This window comes from Eschrichtius robustus, chromosome 1 (assembly GCF_028021215.1).
Source record: "Eschrichtius robustus isolate mEscRob2 chromosome 1, mEscRob2.pri, whole genome shotgun sequence".
Lineage (NCBI taxonomy): Eukaryota > Metazoa > Chordata > Mammalia > Artiodactyla > Eschrichtiidae > Eschrichtius > Eschrichtius robustus.
The window spans coordinates 141761745-141781648 of record NC_090824.1 but is presented as its reverse complement, the minus strand read 5'-3'; positions in this window follow the sequence as shown (position 1 = coordinate 141781648).

Here is a 19904-nt window from a genome sequence, read left to right as displayed (position 1 = left end):
GCCCACAGAGCTTCTGTAGGTGGTGTCCTGTTGCCTGGGAGCACTCACAGGGAAAGAAACTTTTATGGTGGTCCCACCCCTCTCCTCGCACACTCCCAATAATGGTAACTTTCTGCTCTGGTGGGCCTAGGCTTTTTCCTAGTACACCTTCAGTTGCCACAGCCCAACCTCTTCAGGCTGTTTCCACACCTAAACCTGGTCCTCTCCCTTGGAATGATCCTTGGAGTCTGAGCTTCAGCACCCAACCCCCATCCTCACTGACAGAGGAGTGTCTCAGCTTGGGGAACACAGGGGGGCAGTACCGACCCTCTGTGCAGGTTACTCTCTGTTTTGTCTTCCACAAACTTGTTGCAGCTCTCCCCCTTTTTAGGTTCCAAAACTCCCCTGTCCATCCAGTCTAATTTCTCCAATGGTGAGAAGCCTTCCCAAGGTGCAAGAAACTTTCCTTCTTCACAGCTCCGTCCCCAGGAGTGCAGGCCCCATCTTGATACCTTCCTTTTCTTTTTCCTTTTGTCCTACCCAGTTACGTGGAGGGTTTTGTTTTTTTTTTTTTTTTTGTCTTTTTGGATGTCTGAGTGCCGATCTTCTGTCGGCACTCAGTAGCTGTTCTGTGTGAACTGTTCCACTTGTAGATATATTTTCAGTGTTTCTGTGGAGGGAGATGAACTCTGCTTCCTACTCCTCCGCCATCTTGATCCCAATCGAAACATGCCTCTCCTCTCCTAGAAAAGAGCTTCAACAGGGGCTGCTCTCAAAACATCACACAGAGCCATCTGGATGTCTTTGTTGAATCTGCCTCAGGGCCCAGGACAGAAGCAGCCCAGCAAGGGGTTCCCAGACTGTGTTTGAAAGAGGCTCATTTGCTTGTCTTGGAGCATCAGCCTGAGACACAAGCATCTACTCTGGCCACTGAGGCACCCATCGGGATGGAAACTGGCTGATGCCATCCTCACCCCTCTTATCTTATTTTTAAATGATCTAAGTATTCAATGAGTACCCATCATTTAACTTAACTTAGTGTAGCTTTAAGATTTCAAGTCATCAAAAAGAGTTTTGAAGCTATTTTTAAGTAAACATGTTATAAAACATAATTATTGTTTAAAAAGTCATATATGAAATTTTATCCCACTTACTTCTATTTAATCCACTTCCTCTGAACAATTATGCTTGAATTAATAATGAAGATTTATGGTACATTAAATGAAAGCCATCATGTTAAGTTATTTTTCTTGACAAATCAGGGAAATATATATAAAAAAAAACAAAACATAGAGGCAAAGAACCTAAAAAGTTAAAAAGTTCTTCCGCCTCCCCAACGCCCTTTTTTTCACTGACATGCTTGACATGCATCAAACAGTTCATTTTTATTGTACATTTTGTCCTTAGGTTTGATTTATAGTTTTATAATCTTAAACATCTAATAAGAGATAGCATAAGCTTGTTTCACTAGTAAACCTAGGTGGCATAAATTGTATGCTGAATTATATGTAACGCTGACAATTCTGAAGACATGCCTATTTTTATTTTATGAACAGCTTTAAAACTAGCTTATTTACTAATTATCCTAGACCACAGGAACTTAATAAACATTTGAGTTACAGTCTATATTTCCGAAAGTTTTGGGAATACTTAATTATTATGAGCACTCATTTATGTATAAGGCAATTTGAATAGAATTTCTTTAAGGTATTTTATAAATTAATTTGGTAATATTATCCAGAGGTAGAAAATATCACACATATATAGCATACATACATACATACATACGTACAAGTTGAGGTTACTTAATAAGGGCTAAATTATTTTACTAATATTTTTGGAGGAAATTTAAAAATTTTTCTTTTGCCCTGACATTTCATCTGATGGAGGCTGTGGGGTAGATTTTAGATCAGTGACTGAGGAGACAGGTAGCAACTGTTTGGATGTCTGCAAAGCCTAACTGAATGGTCAAAACATCCAGTTTTGTTTCCAAATAGCTTTTTCCTCTTTTCATCCTGACATGGTTCCTTTTGGGAGTTCTTAGTCCCTTGAGAGCCTTTGATGGAGGGCAGGGAACCTAAAGTTCAAGTGACTTCAGGGAACTGTGGGGCTGAGGTGGGAAATGTCTGGCTAGTGGACAGAGGGATGAAGGAGGTAGGGGTTTGAAGGGGAACGTATCAAATGACGCAAAGGAACTAGAGGGAAGAACCAAAGCAATAAAAGGAGGAAGCAGGAGCAACTGTGAAAGGTAGGAAGTGGTTTTAGAGAAGCCAGTTGGGGAAGGTTATAAGTTTCCCAAAGAGACCATTGAAGTTCCCAGTTATCCTTAATAAACGAATTTCAACAAGAAAGGAAGCACAGAGTTGATGGAGCATATATTCAGCAAGGGTTAGAGAAGGGGGTTTTCAAACCACCAAGAAGCTCCCACATTCTTAATTAATGGTCCCTTTATACTTATGAACAGAGAAATTGAGACTCCAACACAGCTTCAATTTCTTGCAGAGACTAACCAGCCCCTTACAAACAGAGAAACTTGGGACGCTAACTCAGCTGATTTTACACAGAGAAACCTAGGATTCTAACCTGGTTTCTAGAGCATTCTCAAAATCTTAAGAATGAAAGTCTATCCTTACCAGCTTCAGTTGATGTTTGTCCAGAGCAATGGTTTAGGAATCAGACTCACCAATCAGTCAGTCAGGAATGAACACAAAGATTTCAAAGGTGCACACAAAGGATCTTGGTGAGAGATACAGGGTTCCTATGATGAATTTTATTCTAGCCATACATGTTGGAAAAAAAAATATTCAGTGATACTGGTTAAAGATGGTAAGGCGGCTTTATCCAGAACCATTGTGATAGATATAAGGACCACTGCAATGGAATTTTACAATGAGGGAGAGAGATGGGGCTCAATCCAGAATACAGCATTGGGCAAGTGGGAATTTATAACTGAGGAGCAGGATGGAGGTCAGTGGACAGAAAATTACTAAGAGGAAACATCAGGGGTTAGGGCGATTCTGACTAAAGTGACCTCACAGGATTCTTTGCTGAAGACAGGCCAGGGTGATCAGACATCACCTGGGGGACGGTGGAGGCTCAGGACCCCATCAGATATCTAGAGTGTGTGTGTGGGATTATGGCTAAACTGACTTATTGGGGTTCTTGCTAAAACTAGTATTTACAAGGACATATACACTGGGCTTAGGAGAAGGTCCAGGAACCTGACTACAGTTTAAATCCTTGTTAGGCACAGCCTGGAAATCTCTTTGGAAAGGTAATTGGTTCATTAATGTTGGACATGTCAGTGCCTATCAGAAGAACCCTCTTTCAGGATTGGAATGTTATTAGAACTATTAAGTGCATATCCTGATGTGCCTACTTGATGTGGCCACCTGGCTTCCATGGGATGAGAGGATGTGGAGAGCTACAACAATGTAGAAAAGGGGTGACCATCAACATATCCCTCTCGCATTCTACGGGGCTTAAAATGTCAAGAAATACCATTCTGTGTCCCAGCAGAAGAGACAGAAACTGCAGATGGCTATGGAAGATTCCCCAGGGGTGAAGACCCCTCATAGCTGGCAAATAGACTGCATTGGACTGCACATCGCCCCTGAATTTACACATGTATCCTCATGAGGATAAATTCTTACTCTAGACTGTGCTTTGCTTACCTGCTGGTAAATGCAAATACTCAAAATACTACAAAATGACTGGAACAGAAGATAATGTATTAATTTGGACTGCTGAGTTACATTTTTTCAAATGAAGGAAAAAAAATTAGCGCCTATAGTGTCTAACAATGAACAAAGAGACAGCACATCCAATGGACGTATCATGTTGCAGACCATCCTCAGAGTAATGGTTTAAAAGAGAATTGGAATAAGAAACAGAAACTCTTGTCATTTAAGATGGGGAAAAATACAAATACATATATCAACTTTTTTTTAGATTATTTTTCCATATAGGCCATTACAGAGTATTGAGTAGAGTTCCCTGTGCTATACAGTAGGTCCTTATTAGTTATCTATTTCATATATAGTAGTGTGTATGTGTCGATCCCAATCTTCCAATTTATCCCTCCCCACCTCCACCCACCAGTAACCATAAGTTTATTTTCTACGTCTGTAACTCTATTTTTGTTTTGTAAATAAGTTCATTTGTACCCTTTTTTTTTAAGATTCCAAATATAAGCGATATCATATGATATTTGTCTTTCTCTGTCTGACTTACTTTACTCAGTATGAGAATCTCTAGGTCTACCAATATTGCTGCAAATGGCATTATTTTGTTCTTTTTTAATGCCTGAGTAATATTCCAGTATATATATATACCACATCCTCTTTATCCATTCCTCTGTTGATGGACATTTATGTTGCTTCTATGCCCTGACTATTGTGAATAGTGCTGTAATGAACATTAGAGTACATGTATCTTTTCAAATTATTGTTTACTCTGTATATATGCTCAGGAGTGGGATTGCTGGATGATATGGTAGCTCTATTTTCAGTTTTTTAAGGAACCTCCATACTGTTTTCCATAGTGGCTGTACCCTGAAACTAACACAACACTGTAAATCAATTATACCTCCAATAAATTTTTTTTTAAATGTCTGAAACTGCAGCAACTACATTGAGATCATGAAGAGAGAAGTTTAAGTGCTGAGGATGGTAAAGCAGAAAAGATATAACTTTTATCTTATTTTTAAACAGTCATTTACCAATGTTTCAACCACTCTACCTCTAGATATTGTCATGTGAGCTAATAAGTATTCTTACTGTTAAGACCCCCCCCCACAAAAAAGATAGGGAAAGATAAAGGAATGAAGGACTGGCTGACATGCCTTCATGAATGTGTGCTTATATCTTCACTAGATAGAGTCCTCCACTTTTCTGGGGGCTGTGGGGGAAGGGGGGGTCAATGCTGGTAAAACTATACGATTCTTTCCCACATCAAATCAACTTTCTTTTTTTCCCATTTGATGCAGTGGTCCTGGGATCAGAGCTATAACAGTGGGTACTAGAAGCAGGGGTGATTCTTAAGGAAGAAACAGTAACCATACCTTTAAATCTTTGTGCCAGAATTTCTAAGGACCTCATGGAGTGGATTGTACCTTTAGCTCATCTGGCAAAGTTGGAGTTGACAGTGAATATATCTTCATTGCTAATAACCAAGAAAACTTAATAGTTCTGTCCCTCTGTAACCCTCCCTTACGTGACTGGGAATGGACTGAGAAGGATGCACTTGCTAAACTGGTGTTATGGAAAGCAATCTGGACCATCAGAGTGGCAAACATGTCTCCTAAAGATGGAAAAGTTTGACTTAAAATAAATGACAAATGTAAAGAAGGAGATACAGTAATTGTGGGGAAAAGAATGAATAAATGGTTTATGCAATGAGGGAAGTACAATATTACCTTGGTGTCTCAAGAGAGGGTTGTAGCTAATGATGATATTGTAACATAGCTCAATTACACCAGGTGCCCAAAAGGGTGAAGCTATATGTTTGCCAAGAACATCCCTGGCTTTGGAACCTGACAAGGTCAAATGGAATCTTGCATACCCAAGTGACATTGCTCTGGGAGAAATTTTGGTCGTAAAATATGATGATGAACTGAACCAATTGTTAATGATTGAGTGGAATGCTAGTAAGGACCAGTATCTTTAACTCTTATTTTTCAGGTTACCTTTACTACCATACTGTGGTATAGTGTAACACTGGCATTGTTGGTAAGATCCAACTACTGTATGCAAATAAATCCTATGATAATACTGATATGAATGACCAAATGTATTGGGAGATTGAGTCAAATTCTCATCAGGATGCAATACCAATGTAAAATGACTGGACTGGGGAAAATCTATACCTAACCATTATCTAATCTATGCTAAAGAGTTTAGCACAAGTTTGTCATAAGATATAATTAGCAGTAGATTGATGAGGAAATAGGTAGTCAAATTAGGACAGCGATATGAAAATGTATGTAATGGCTTTATAGGATGGTGGGATGATTAATTTTATGTAAACCTGACTGGGCCACGGGGTGCCCAGATATTTGGTCAAACATTATTCTGTTTGAGAGATCTTGGCATTTCTGTCAGGATGTTTCTGGATGAGATTAACATTTAAATCAGTAGACTGAGTAAAGCAGATTGCCCTCCATAATGTAGGTGGGCCTCATCCAATCAGTTGAAGGCTTGAGGAGAACGAAAAGGCTGACCCTCCCCCAAGTAAGAGAAAATTTTTCTTGCCAGATAGCCTTTGAGCTGGGACATCGGCTGTTTTCCTGCTTTCAGACTTGGACTGGAACATCAGCTCTTCTTGGGGTTCAAGCCTGTGGGCCTTCAGACTTCAGCCACACCATTGTCTCTTCTGGTTCACCAGCTTGTCTTCTCACCCTGCAAAACTTGGGACTCACCAGCCTCCATAACAGTATGAACCAATTCCCTATAATAAATCTTTGTGTGTGTGTGTCTCTATATAAATCCTAATTATTTTTACCTCTGAAGATATAGGTAGATTTGTCGTTTCCTTAAATCTATCCACAAACCACCCTGGATCCTCCAAATGTTAAGCATATTCACACTGATACTATTAGAATATGTGTGATATAAATGCTGCTTTATACGTAGATGCTCAGACAAATATGATTGTTTTTTCTGTAAAAGATCCAAGAGCCTAGGGCAAGTGCCAGGTGGACTAACTGTGAAGTAAAGGTTGACTCTGCAGGTTTAGGTAGTTAATTCCTGCATGTTCCAAAGAAATTGACCTTTGACCTACTTTTGGGAAGTAATCTCTAAGTCCTTGGAATATCCTATCTGATAGCAGTAGCTTTGTATACCTGGGGATTTGGGCCACACCAGAGACTTTATGTAATTTATGGTGGGGACCCTGGGCCACGCTGTATTTGTTTTGACCTCTGGAGTAGATGGAGACTGAGTAACTCATGGGGACTCCATGCCTACATGATCAACCCCAGTAAAGCTCTCGCTAGGGGGAGCTTTTCTGGTTGACAGCACTCCATATGTGTTGTCACACATTATGCTGGGAGAAATGAGCCTTTCCTATACAACTCCCCTGGGAAGGAAAACTGGAAGCTTGTGCCTTGTCTGTCCTGGACTCTTCTTTATTTGCTTTTCACTTTTATTGATCTTAAGTTGTATACTTTTGCTGTAATAAAGTAGAACCATGATTAGAACAGCCTTAGTTAGTTCTCTTTCTATTGAATCATATAACCTGACGGGGGTTTGGGGAATCCCTGACACAATATTGGCCAAAGAACCTTATTATTGATAGTTTTAAAATATATATTGTTTATAAGTACACACACCTGCATGCATTATACTTATACATCTATATATTGGTGGTGTGTGTGTGTGTGTATTTGCTTAGATCAGTTCCTTCCTCTCATGGGTTAAGTCATTAACAGCTAATTGTTTTTGTCATTATAAAGTTCAAAGGTAATAAAGTAATAACTAATATTTATTTAGTCTTAATTTTGATCTAGGTCATATATTATAGCCTTTACTTCATTTTCTAAACTAACCTTGAAGGAAAGTTTATCCACTCTACTTTGGAGCAGAAGCCACTGAGCCTCATATGAGTTAGATAAGGTGCCCAGTGTTTCACAGCTAATGGACTCAGTCCCAGTTCTATCTGCTGCTGCTCTTTCTGGGTGGGTCCAACTTCCTGTTTCCATTGATATTTTGCTGCCCAGGTGCTTCATCATTTCCTATAGAGAAGGATCTAAATACAGGTCTTTCCTTTCTCTGTATATTACACTTTATATTTTAAAATAGACTTTTGCACTGAATTCTTCAAAGGATGCCCACATTTTATACATGAAGAAACTTGGAGCCTCAAAGAAGACATTTGTCCTGCTCAAGTCTACACAGCCAGAGTGAAGACATAGATGAAGAACTGATTCCAAAGTACACACATGAAAATGACAAGATTTAAGTCTTTGTTCTTTCTGAGTCCGTGATGGTATAATAACTTCTAGGGTAAAACCTCCTGCCTGCTATTAAAGTTTAATAGGGTCCACAATATCAAAAACTCTGCAAAAACACTACAGCACATTTACTTTCTGAATTTTCCCAGTTCTTGTGTTTCACTTGGAAATGACTAAATAAAAATGGTTAGCCTTGACTTTGCCTTTCTATTTCTGTTTAACTTAGCTTATGATTATTACATTGAATCCAGATTGAAATTGTATTTTCTATTAAGACATTTGATTTGTATAAACCCTGAGGCAACATTGACTTTACCTCAAAATATCCTTCTATGCTCTTCTCATAATGAATGAACACTTCATTCCTAAAGTGCAGAGACCCTAGAAGAAGAGGTCTAAAGGTTACAGAGTTGCTTGATCCTGGTGTGTTGTTGTTTTAATAAGGAAACCCTACACAAGCAAGACACTGAATATTATTGTCATATCCTGGAAAGAGGTAAGATTAACATATTTGCTTATGTATATCTAAATGTATCTGAAGAAAGGTTTGTTATGTCCTTACATATGAGGTGAGCTGAGCACAGGCTGTAATGTTAGAAGATGTAGAGTTAAGCTTTGATTCCATGGTGTGACTTCATGGACAAGACACTTCATCATCCTCAGCTTTGGACTTCTCATCTGTGGAGTGAGGAGATGGGCCAGTAGTGATTAAGATCTCTCTCAATCTTTTTTCTCTTTATTTGTTTAAAGCATCATAAGGAATTCAACAGCTTTGTTGAAAGACAATTTAACTACCATAAAACTGACCTATTTTAAGTGTACAGTTAGATTAGTTTTAGTACATTTACAGAACTATACAACCATCAACACAACCCAGTTCTATGTATTTCTGTCATCCAATAATTTTCCTCATACTGCTATTCCCTTCCCTGCCCCAGGCAACCACAGATCCACTTCTTGTTCTCATATAGCCCTGCCTTTTTTAACAGCTTTACTAGGATATATTTGACATATAATGTTGAGTAAGTGTAAGGTGTTCAATGGATGTTTTGATACACATATGTATTAGGAAATGCTTACCACAATAAGGCTGGTTAATACATTCATCTCCTCACATAGTTACCACTTCCCCTGTGGTAAGGACATTTCAGATTTGCTCACTTAGCAACTTTCAGGTATTATAATATGGTATTGTAACTATGGTCGCCATGTTGTACATTAGATCTCCAGAACTCATTCATCTTATAATTGAAGTTTGTATCCTTTGACCACCACCACCCACTTCCTCCTCCCTCCAGCGCCTGGCAGCCACCAATCCACTCTCTGTTTCCATGAGTTTGGTTTTCTTAGATTTCATATATAAGTTATACAATATTTATCTTTCTCTTTTACTTATTTCACTCAGCATAATGCCCCAAGGTTCAACTATGTCGTTACAAATGTCAGGATCTCCTTCTTTTTTATGGCTGAATAATATTTCATTGTGTGAGTGTGTATTTGTGTGTGTGTGTGTGTGTGTGTTTTCCTTTATCCATTCATCCATCAACGGATATTTAGGTTGTTTCCAACCTAAATTATTGTGAATAATGCTGCAATGGGGGTGCGTATATCTCCTCAAGATAGAGATGTCATGTTCATTAGATAAACACCTGCAAGTGGATCGTAGGGTCATAATGAAATCATACAATGTTTTGTGTTTGCCTTCTTTCACTTAGGGTGATAGTTGAGAGTCATTTTCTTTGTAGTGTGTAGTGTGTTCCTTTTTGCAGAGTAGTATTCATCCCTTAAGTTTTAAAAACTATCACACTCTTTCCTGAAGATCAGTCTGGGTTTATGATTCCCCATTATACAGTAGTTTGCTGTCCATACTTTCCTCAGAGCTCTGACACTGTATTATTCAAAAAATCGTGTAGCTCAAATGTACTGTGTAGAGTACAAAAGGGTTTGTGGCACAAAACATTCTTAAAAATATTGTTGCCATTTCTGTCCTAGTGAATGATCTGTATTCCATGCTTCTGAAGCCATAGTGGGTCACTTGTTTGGAGAAAAATACCTCCAGCTCCAGCTCCAGTTGTTCAAATTCATAAGTGATTTGTTGGGTAAAGATAACTTTAAAATTTCTGGTTTTCAAGGCCTCTTCTGCATCTCTAAGTTCTCTTCTTGTTTATTGTTTTCCCATTAGTGATCTCTTTTGTGAAAATACAATTTGAAGGTACTCCTGTATGTATGCAATCACTTTCCCAGTTTAAGTACAATAAGAATCCTTTCCAATGGAACAAAATTTACTTTCCCTCTCTCCCAATTTTCCACATAAATGACCCTAAAGAAGGTTAAATGTTGAAAAACCCTAAGCACGATAAGAACAGACGTCAGGTTAGGGGTGGCAATGGTGGTATCATCAGAGGGGTGCTGGTGGTGGTGCTGGTGAGTTTTCAAGAAATTTCTGGAAGATGGGAAAGAGTGAGCATGTTTTGAGGAGATGTTAGTCAAAGGGTCAAACTTGCACCTAGGAGAGAAATAAGTTCTGGGGAGCTAATGAATGGCATAGCAATTACAGTCAACAATACTGTGTGATATAGTTCAAAGTTGCTAAAAGACTAGATCTTAAATGTTTTCACACAAAAAGGAAATAATAAAATTATGTGACTTGAGACAGGTGCCAGCTAATGTTATAGTGGTAATTATATTGCAATATATAAGAGTATCAAATCAACACATTGTACCTCTTAAACTTACACAATGTTATATGTCAATTATAAAATAAAATGGTGGGCATGTATTAAAGGATGATGCACAACAGAAAAAGGCAAGCCCAGGTGTGCAGGACAGGCTTGGTGGGGTCGGCTGAGGTCATGAAGGGAAGAAGTGAGGCAGAAAATGGGGAGCACCTAAGATGTGCTCTCAGAACCTTTGCTTCACTATCTTCTTTCCCACCCCTACCTCCCTGTATATTGATTTTGCATAATTACCAGCTGGAGTTTCCCTTGGATAAAACAAACAAACAAACAAACAAAAAAACAGAAAAAAGAATAAAACTAAGAAACAAAAACAAAACTGATCAACTATTCTCTTGTTAAAGAGCTGTCTGAGGAGCTATGGGTAGTTTAAACCTCCAGAAGAATACCTAAAAATTCTGATTCATTTGAGCTACAGAGCAGGAAACCTACTATCCTCCTTCCATTCAGCACCCTGAAGCTCACTCTCCACCTAGGCAGGGCTTTGACCAAGTCTTCCAGATTGCTAGTGATTAATTAACCTACTTCCTTATTTTTAAATATGAGTAGCAACCAAGAATCAAAAGATCTATGAAGAATATCAACAGACTGAAAAAATAAATAGGGGCTAACAAACAACTGACACCATCAGAAATAGAAACAGTTTAATAAGCACCATAATTCAGTGAAAGAATTTAAAACACACAAACAAAGAAGTATCTTCAGAGAGACTCAAGAAAATATTGCACCTGTACAATTACAGCATGATGTTATGAAAAAAGAGGTGAGGAACAAAAGCCTTTTGGAAATTGGAAACTATATTGCTGAAGTAAAAATTCAATAGAAGAATTAGAAGAGAAAATTGAGACAGTATATTAGAAATTAGAGAAAAAAATACAGAAATAAGAACGATAAAAGAAAATATAAGAGAATTAAATAATCTGCAAGTTATGACTTCCAAAAAGTAGCAATTCCTGAAAGAGAGACAATGGAGGTAAATAAATTATCAAAGACATAAAAGAAGAATATTTTTCAGAGCAGAAGAATAAATTTCCCAGAGTTGACTATTTGGCAGGGTGAATGAAACAAAGACTCATACTTTTCTATGTTCTGGATTTTGTTTCATATCCAAAAAATAAAAACATGATTAAAAACAGTTCCAGAGCGCAAACAGTGTTATCAACAGCAGAACAAGAATCAGCCTGAACAAGAATATTCAGAGGAAGCACTTAATGCTAGAAATTGAGTAATGTCAAAATTAGTAAAAATTTTGGTATTTTGGCTATAGTGTTTTAGATCCAGGTAATATATTTATCAAGATAATTTTTTTAAATCTAGGAGTAAGAAAATTCACCTCCCATGTACCCTGAAATAAAATTACTTAAGGCTGTATCACCCCCCAAAATGAGAAGGATAGAAAGCAATAGAGTAAGGTGGCTGTGGTAGGCAGAAAAATGGCCATCCCAATGGGGTCCTTGTCCCTAGAACCTGCCAATGTTACCTTATATGGCAAAAATGACTCTGTAGATGTGATTAAGTTAAGGATCTTGAGATGGGGAGATTATTCTGGATTATCCTGGTGGACCCAACATAAATACGAGGCACTTATAAGGTAGATGATACATAGTAGGTACGTAGGTAGATAGATAGACAGATGGACAGACAGATAGATAGAAACATACATACATGCATGCATACATACACACAGGTAGATAGAGAGATACATAAATGAATAGAAACTTTTGAAAATGTGATCTCCCATCCTGATTTTGTCAGTTGAATATGTCTACCTGTATGTCCTTTGTCATCTCAAATTCAAAACTAAATTTTAAAAAGTATTTCTTGCCACAAACCAGTTTCTCCTTTGAGTTTCCATTGATAATTGGCTATAAATATTCCTTATTCCTTTCTTTTCCCATCTCCAGTGATTGATCTCCCATTAATTCTACTTTTGAATCTTTGGGTCTATTTCCTGATACATTATGTTTTGACACTCTCAAAATATTTTATTTTACTATTACTAAGAGTGATAGATGAGAGAGGCGGAGACAGACAGAGACAGAAGGGGAGAGACAGAGCTCCTCACAAGTGGTAACTAACATTCTTTCAACCCATGACGTTTGTCAACACACCTTTTTTTAGCTGAGCTATTACTTTTTTTACTATTATTTTTATCCAGTTTTATTGAGATATAATTGACATACAGCACTGTATAAGTTTAAGGTGCACAGAATAATGATTTGACTTGCATAGATCATGGAAGGATTATCACAATAAGTTTAGTGAACATCCATCATCTCAGATATATAGAAAATAAAAGAAAAATAATTTTTTCCATTGATACGAGCTCTTAGGATTTACTCTCTAGACAGCTTTCATATATAACATACAACAGTGTTATTTATATTAATCATGCTAATCATGTTGTACATTACATCCCTAGTACTTATTTACCTTATAACTGGAAGTTTGTACCTTTTGACCAAATAACTTTTATGCAAATTAATACTGTTTCTAAAACAGATTTAATTGTCAATACACTGTCCCAAATATTTGCCTGGCTCCCTTCGACCTCCATGATAAGATTCAAATTTTTAGCATGACATTAAATACCCTCCATTGTCTGATTCTCTCAAACAATCTTTCCAACCTTAATTGCCTGACTCTACTTCTCATTCTTTTTCTGAATCCATGTGGGATCTTCAGTACTTGTTTTCTGTAAACACCCTATACTTCTACCTCCTTCTGCTCAGAATGCCCTTTCCCTACTTCCTTCCATCTGTTTGCCTCCAATCCTCCAAGGTAAGTTTCAGGCCAATACTGTATGCTACTCTTCCCCAATTACCCAGATTAATTTTACCTTTTCTTCCTTGGGGTCCTTTTATATATTCTTTTTAAAATGAAATTGGACATTTTGGTTTTTTGTTATAGGTACACAAATGTCCAATTTCCTTTATTAGACTCTATACAACAAGAGGACATGACCCATACTTTGACATATTGTATTGTTGTTGTTTTACTATTTTTTGTTCTGTTGCAATCCCTTTAAATGGAATTGCTTTCCCATGTGGTTCCTGGGAATACATAACTCCATCATTGTGTTTTGTATCATTATTTCCTGGTATTTGCTATTTAGTCCATTCAGTTTTTTATACTGCCTTTTTTCTTTAATTCTCTGACATGTATTGGCTGTTTAGATGGATTTTTGATATATCACTTATATGTCCTGCTTTGAGGACCTATGTTGAATATTCTACTTCAACTCGTCCTTTATACTTTCCTCTGACACTGGATTTTTTAGTACAAACAAAGACAGTATACTTACCAAGGCTTCTGAGTACAAGCAAACCAAAAAAATCCAAATTTAATTTACATAATTGATGTTAAGTTTCCAGTAAAACTCTGAAAATGGGCAGAAACCAAAGGAAGCATGGCAGTCAGAACCACAGTCAGAACCATGCCACAGAAAAAGCCTTCTGCTGTGGGACACTGGACTCTCTTCTTTATATAATGGACTCCACAACTGCTGTCCACTTGAATTTTCCAGTGTCCCTGGAATGACTTGTTTCAGATTGAAAATGCTGGAGAGAAACATCTGATTTGCTGGATTATGATTCAGGCACAAGCAGAAGTTGCCATGGGTTACAGAGACACTGTATCTTGACATTTTGCCATTTGTAATGATATCGATCAAGATTACAAAGTGAGTACTGGGGCAACTTGAAGAATTTCCAGATGTTTTCAAGTAGAAAATATTACAAATTCCAAATTCACCACCCCTTTGGGTGTTTACCATTCATACACACCCTTCTTCTAAAAATAGCATACCCAAATTGACATCTTCATAAAATGGAAAATGTGCACTTACCCTCTACCAACATTGGAAAATAGCATCAACAACTACATCCAGTAACCAATCCACATATATGGTAGCTATCCTTTTTCTAGTTTCACCAAATTTGCTTTGGAATATCTTTCATACAACAACATGAAGAAATAACAGCAGTAGGAGACATAATTCTGGCAATGATTAAGTAGTTTTTATCAGACTAAGCTTCCTGCCAAGAAAGCTGTAATTAAAAACAAACAAACAAAAACAATGACCAACAGCTCTTTGAAGTTTCTGGAGAGAAACCAAGGCACCCAGAACTTGAGCACCATGATCTTGGGGAAAGGAAAACATTGAGGTAGGTTAGATACTCTCTTCCACATTTTCCCCTTGGAACATCTGCTGATTTTCAGCATTGAGACTTCTCAGGGCTACCAAGTCAGTCAGATCTTGATTGATCTGATTCCAGAGAAAAGGACCTCAGACAAGGGAGCCCTGAATTCTGTGAGATTTTACTCTCATGTCAAAACCTAAGCTATGGAAGGGTAAGAAGCTGAAAAATTAATCACTGAGCAGATATTGAGAGGTTAAATGCTTATGCAGACCTTTCATTTGTCTCATGGTGCTGGCGGGAAAAATGGAGTTTAGAGTTCAGCAAGGAGGGAAAATGCTTGGTAAATATGGTACCACTTGGGTTGAAACCCTGAAAGTCCATTTCCCAGGAACAAGGACAATCCAGAAATAAGCCAGCCTTTAAATAGTCTGATATCCAGACTCAAAACTTTTACTCTTGGTTGAATCAGGTTGCCCTCCTCCTGGTATATATGCCTGAAAGGAGAGCATTAAATCCTATCTGGAGAAAAGTAATATCCCCCAGAGTTTCCACAAATTTTCATACACAGTGACAAGCATTTAATACAAAATTACAAGGAACACCAGGATACAGGACCAAATGGCTAACTCTAAGAAAATAGATAATAAGAACAAATTAATTGGTTACCTAAAAATTAGAATTATTAGACAGGGTCTTTAAAATAATTATAATTAATATATTCAAAATAGAGGACACAATAACAAGTTTTAACAGAGAACTGTATAAAAATAAATCAAATGGACAGTCTTGTAAATAAAAGTATTACTAAAATTACTAACTCAGATGAGTATAAAGATAGATTAGACAGGGAAGAAGAAAGTACCAATAAACTGGTAAACATGTCAGTAAAAAATATCCAGATGGAAGCCTAAAGAGAATAAAGATTGAAAAATACAGAAATGAATACCAGAGGCACATGAAGCATGAAAAAGAGCTCTACCATATATGTTACTCTCATCCTAGAGAGAGAGAAGTGATAATGAATGAAATAGATACAACAAACGAAATAACACTGGCCACAGATTTTTCTAAAATAGATGAAATATGACAAGCCATACAATCAAGAAAGTCTCTGAATTCCATGCAGGTTAAAAAGAAAATTGCACCAAATCACATCAGAGTAAAACAGCTGAAAACTAAAGACAAGAACAAATCCATAAAAGCAGCCAGAAGAAAAGATGCTCCATCATCTTCAATGGAGCAAAAATCATACAAGGAAGACACACATAACCAAGTACACTTTTTTAAAAAAATTAATCGGTATTATCTATTACATGTACAGAATAAAGGAGAAGAGACAAATGGTCATGTAAAACAGCAGTCCCCAACTTTTTGGCACCAGGAACCGGTTTTGCGGAAGATGATTTTTCCATGGACGAGGGGGGGCATTGTTCAGGTGGTAATGCAAGCGATGGGGAGCGATGGGGAGTGGCAGATCAAGCTTCACTCACTAGCCCACCACTCACCTCCTGCTGTGTGGCCTGGTTCCTAACAAGCCACAGACTACCAGTCTGTGGCCTGGGGGGTTGGGGACCCCTGATGTAAAAGGTAAAGAACAAAATTTTTGATAAAAGTCAACAATTGTTTATAATTAAAGATTCCTAGTTAACTAGTATCCTAGTCTGTTCAGGTTGCCATAACAAAACACCAGAGACTGAGTGGCTTATAAACATCAGAACTTTGTTTCTCACAATTCTGGGGGCTGAAAGGCCAAGATCACAGTGCCTGCCAGCATGGCCAGCTTCTGGTGAGGGCCCTCTTCCAGGTGGGAGACTGCTGACAAGTTTCAGTGTCCTCACATGGTGGAAAGGGCTAGGGAGGGCTGTGGGATCTCTTTTATAAGAGCAGGAATCCCATTCATGAGGGTTCCACCTTCATGACTTAATCACCTCCCAAAGGCCCCACTTCCTAAAATCATCACACTGGGCATTAGGATTTCAACAAAAGAATTTGGGGGGGGTCACAAACATTCGGACCATAGCTACTAGAAATAGAAATAAGTTTCTAGTATCTTTAAGGGTACCTATGAAAAAAAACACAGTTCACAGTAAAATAATGATGATATTGGATGTTTCTCCTTGAGGTGAGGGACAAGACAAAGACGTCCACTACACCACCTATATTCAGTATTGTGCTGGAGGTTGTATGCTGTGTAAAAAGGCAAGAAAGGTAAGACTAGTAGAAATTAGGAAGGTGAATACTCACTATTTGAAGATTGTTTACACAGAAAACCCAAAAGAATCTATAAACAAATGATTTTGATTTTAGAAAACCTGCTGATATCAAGGCCAATATAACAAGTTAGCTTCATTTCTATTGTTTTTATAAACACTATCAGCAAACAATAAGAAAACAATTTAAAAAGCAACTTAACATTATTTACAATAGTATCAAGAATATAAAGTTACCTATGAATAAATCTAATCAAAGTCAAAACATTGTTGAGGGAAATTTAAGAGACTTAAATAAATGGAGTTAAATACTCTTAAATAGATTGGACATTTCAATGTTGTTAAGATGTCAATCTCCTCTGTCTCCAAACTGATCTATAGATTCAATGCAATCCAGTCAAAATCCAAGTAGGTTTCTAAATCAGGATTCTAAAATTTATATGAAATGTAAGAATGTAAATAGCCAGAGCAATCAATTAAAAAAACACACACAGTAGAACAAAGCTGGAGGATTTATACTACTACATATCAATAACTATTATAAATCATTAGTAAATAATTAAGCATGGATACTGGCACAAGGAAAAAATAAAACATTGAAATAGAGTAACAAACAAGAAACACACCCATAAATTTGTAGTCACTTGATTTACAACAAAGGAATGACTGCAATTCAGTAAAAAAATGATGATCATCATTTCAATAAATAATACTGTGTCAACTGGCTAGGCATATGTAATAAAAATATAAATCTTGATGTCTACCTAACACCATACATAAAATTTCATTTGGAATGGATCATAGATGTAAAAGTTAAAGATAAAAACAATAATATTTCTCAAAGAAAACATGGGAAAATATCTTTACAAGTTTAGAGCAAGAACAGGACACAACACCACCAACTACAAAAAGTAACTAATAAATTTGACTTTATAAAAATCAAGAATTTCCATTTAGCAAAGTACAATATTATGAGAATAAAAAAGGCAAGCCACATACAGGAAGAAGATACTTACCATACAATAAATTAAACAATCACTCATCTAAATTGTAACAAGAAATTTTACAAATGATTATGAAAATATCAATGGTCCAATATAAAATGAGCACAATATAAAATGAGTCAAATATACTTGAACAGGTACTTCAGTATCTATTTACCATAATGGCTAAAATTCATATATTGCTGGTAGAAGTGTAAATGGGTGTACCAGTTTGGTAATAATTGCACAGTACCAACCAACTATATATAACAACCATGTATACACACTATAGTAGGGAGTATCAGACAGATAGATGACAGATGATAGATAGATAGATAGATAGATAGATAGATAGCCTATCTGATCCAGCAATTTGGGGATATATGACTAAGAGTTGAAAGTGCTATGCTTACCAAAAAACATGTACAATAATGTTTACAGCAGCATAATAGTCCCAAACAGAAATAACACAAATGTTTATTAACAGAATGAGTAAATAGGTATGTTAACAATGTGAAATGCAACACAATAATAATAAATATTAAACCCTACGACACACAACATTGTGCATGAATATCACAGATATAAATTTGATTTTAAAAGGCCATACTCAAAAAGGTATATCCTGTCAATCCCAAACTCTCAATCTATCCCACTGCTATGTTTAAAATAGATAAACAACAAGGACCTACTATTAAAAATAAATAAATAAATAAATAAATTTTTAAAAGGCATATCCTGTGTGCTTCCAAATATAAAATTCAAACACAATGTTGTCTCTGCTACTAGAGGTCAGAATAGCTGTTACCTTTGGGGGAGGGGTATCAATTAGGAAAGAGCACAGAGATTCTGCTGAGGTGCTGAAAATATCTTACAGCCTGTTCTAAATGATGATTACATATGTACCTGGATATCTAAAAGCTAATCTGGTTGAACACTTCAGATTTGTGAACTCTATTAATAAGACAGAGAAAATAACGAAAGGAAGGATGTGCAAGAAAACTACACAGAAGGCTCAATAACATTACTGAAAAATATTAAAGAAGACCTAAATCATTAGAGAAATATACCATGGTCCAAAATTGGATGATATAATGTTGTAAAGACATGAGTTCTCTCTGCTTTGATCTATAGATTCAATTAAATCGTCAAAATCCTAGCAGGCCATTTGTGGAAATTTATAAGCTGAATCTTGTAAAGACATAAGAAAAACCAAGAACATCTTCAACAAAGTTGGAGGGCTTATCCACTGGATATAGAGTCTTATTTAAAAGCTACTATAATTAACAAAATATGATTTTGGCACAGAAAGGGACAAAAGGATTGAAGTAACAAAAGATAATTTTTTTAAAAGACACACAGATCTATCTATTTATCTATTATCTATCTATCTATCTATCATCTATTTATCTATCTATCATCTTTGCCACCATAGTATAACAGGGGAAAGATGGTCCTTGCAATAAATTTCACTGGATTCATTGAATATCCAAATGGATAAAAGAAGGAATCTTGAACCTAACAACAAACTCTACACAGAAATCAATTCCAGATGGTTTATAGAGCTAAACATAAAAAATACAAATAGTTTCTAGAAGTTAACATCTTCACACACAATAAACATTAAACCAAAAGGAAAAGATTGATAATTTTAAATTCATGAAAATTAAGAGTTTCTGTAGCAGAAGACACCATTAAAAGAATGAAAAGAGCAAGCCACAGATTGGTGGAAAATATTTGAAATAAAAATATCCAACCAAATCTAAAGAAGTCTTCATTTTTCTTAGTCACATAGTAACAATTATAAAAATAATTACAGTAATGATAATATGAGTAAAGGAACTAATAACTGACATTTCTTAAAAATATATTTCAGAGACTTCCCTGATTATCCAATGGTTAAG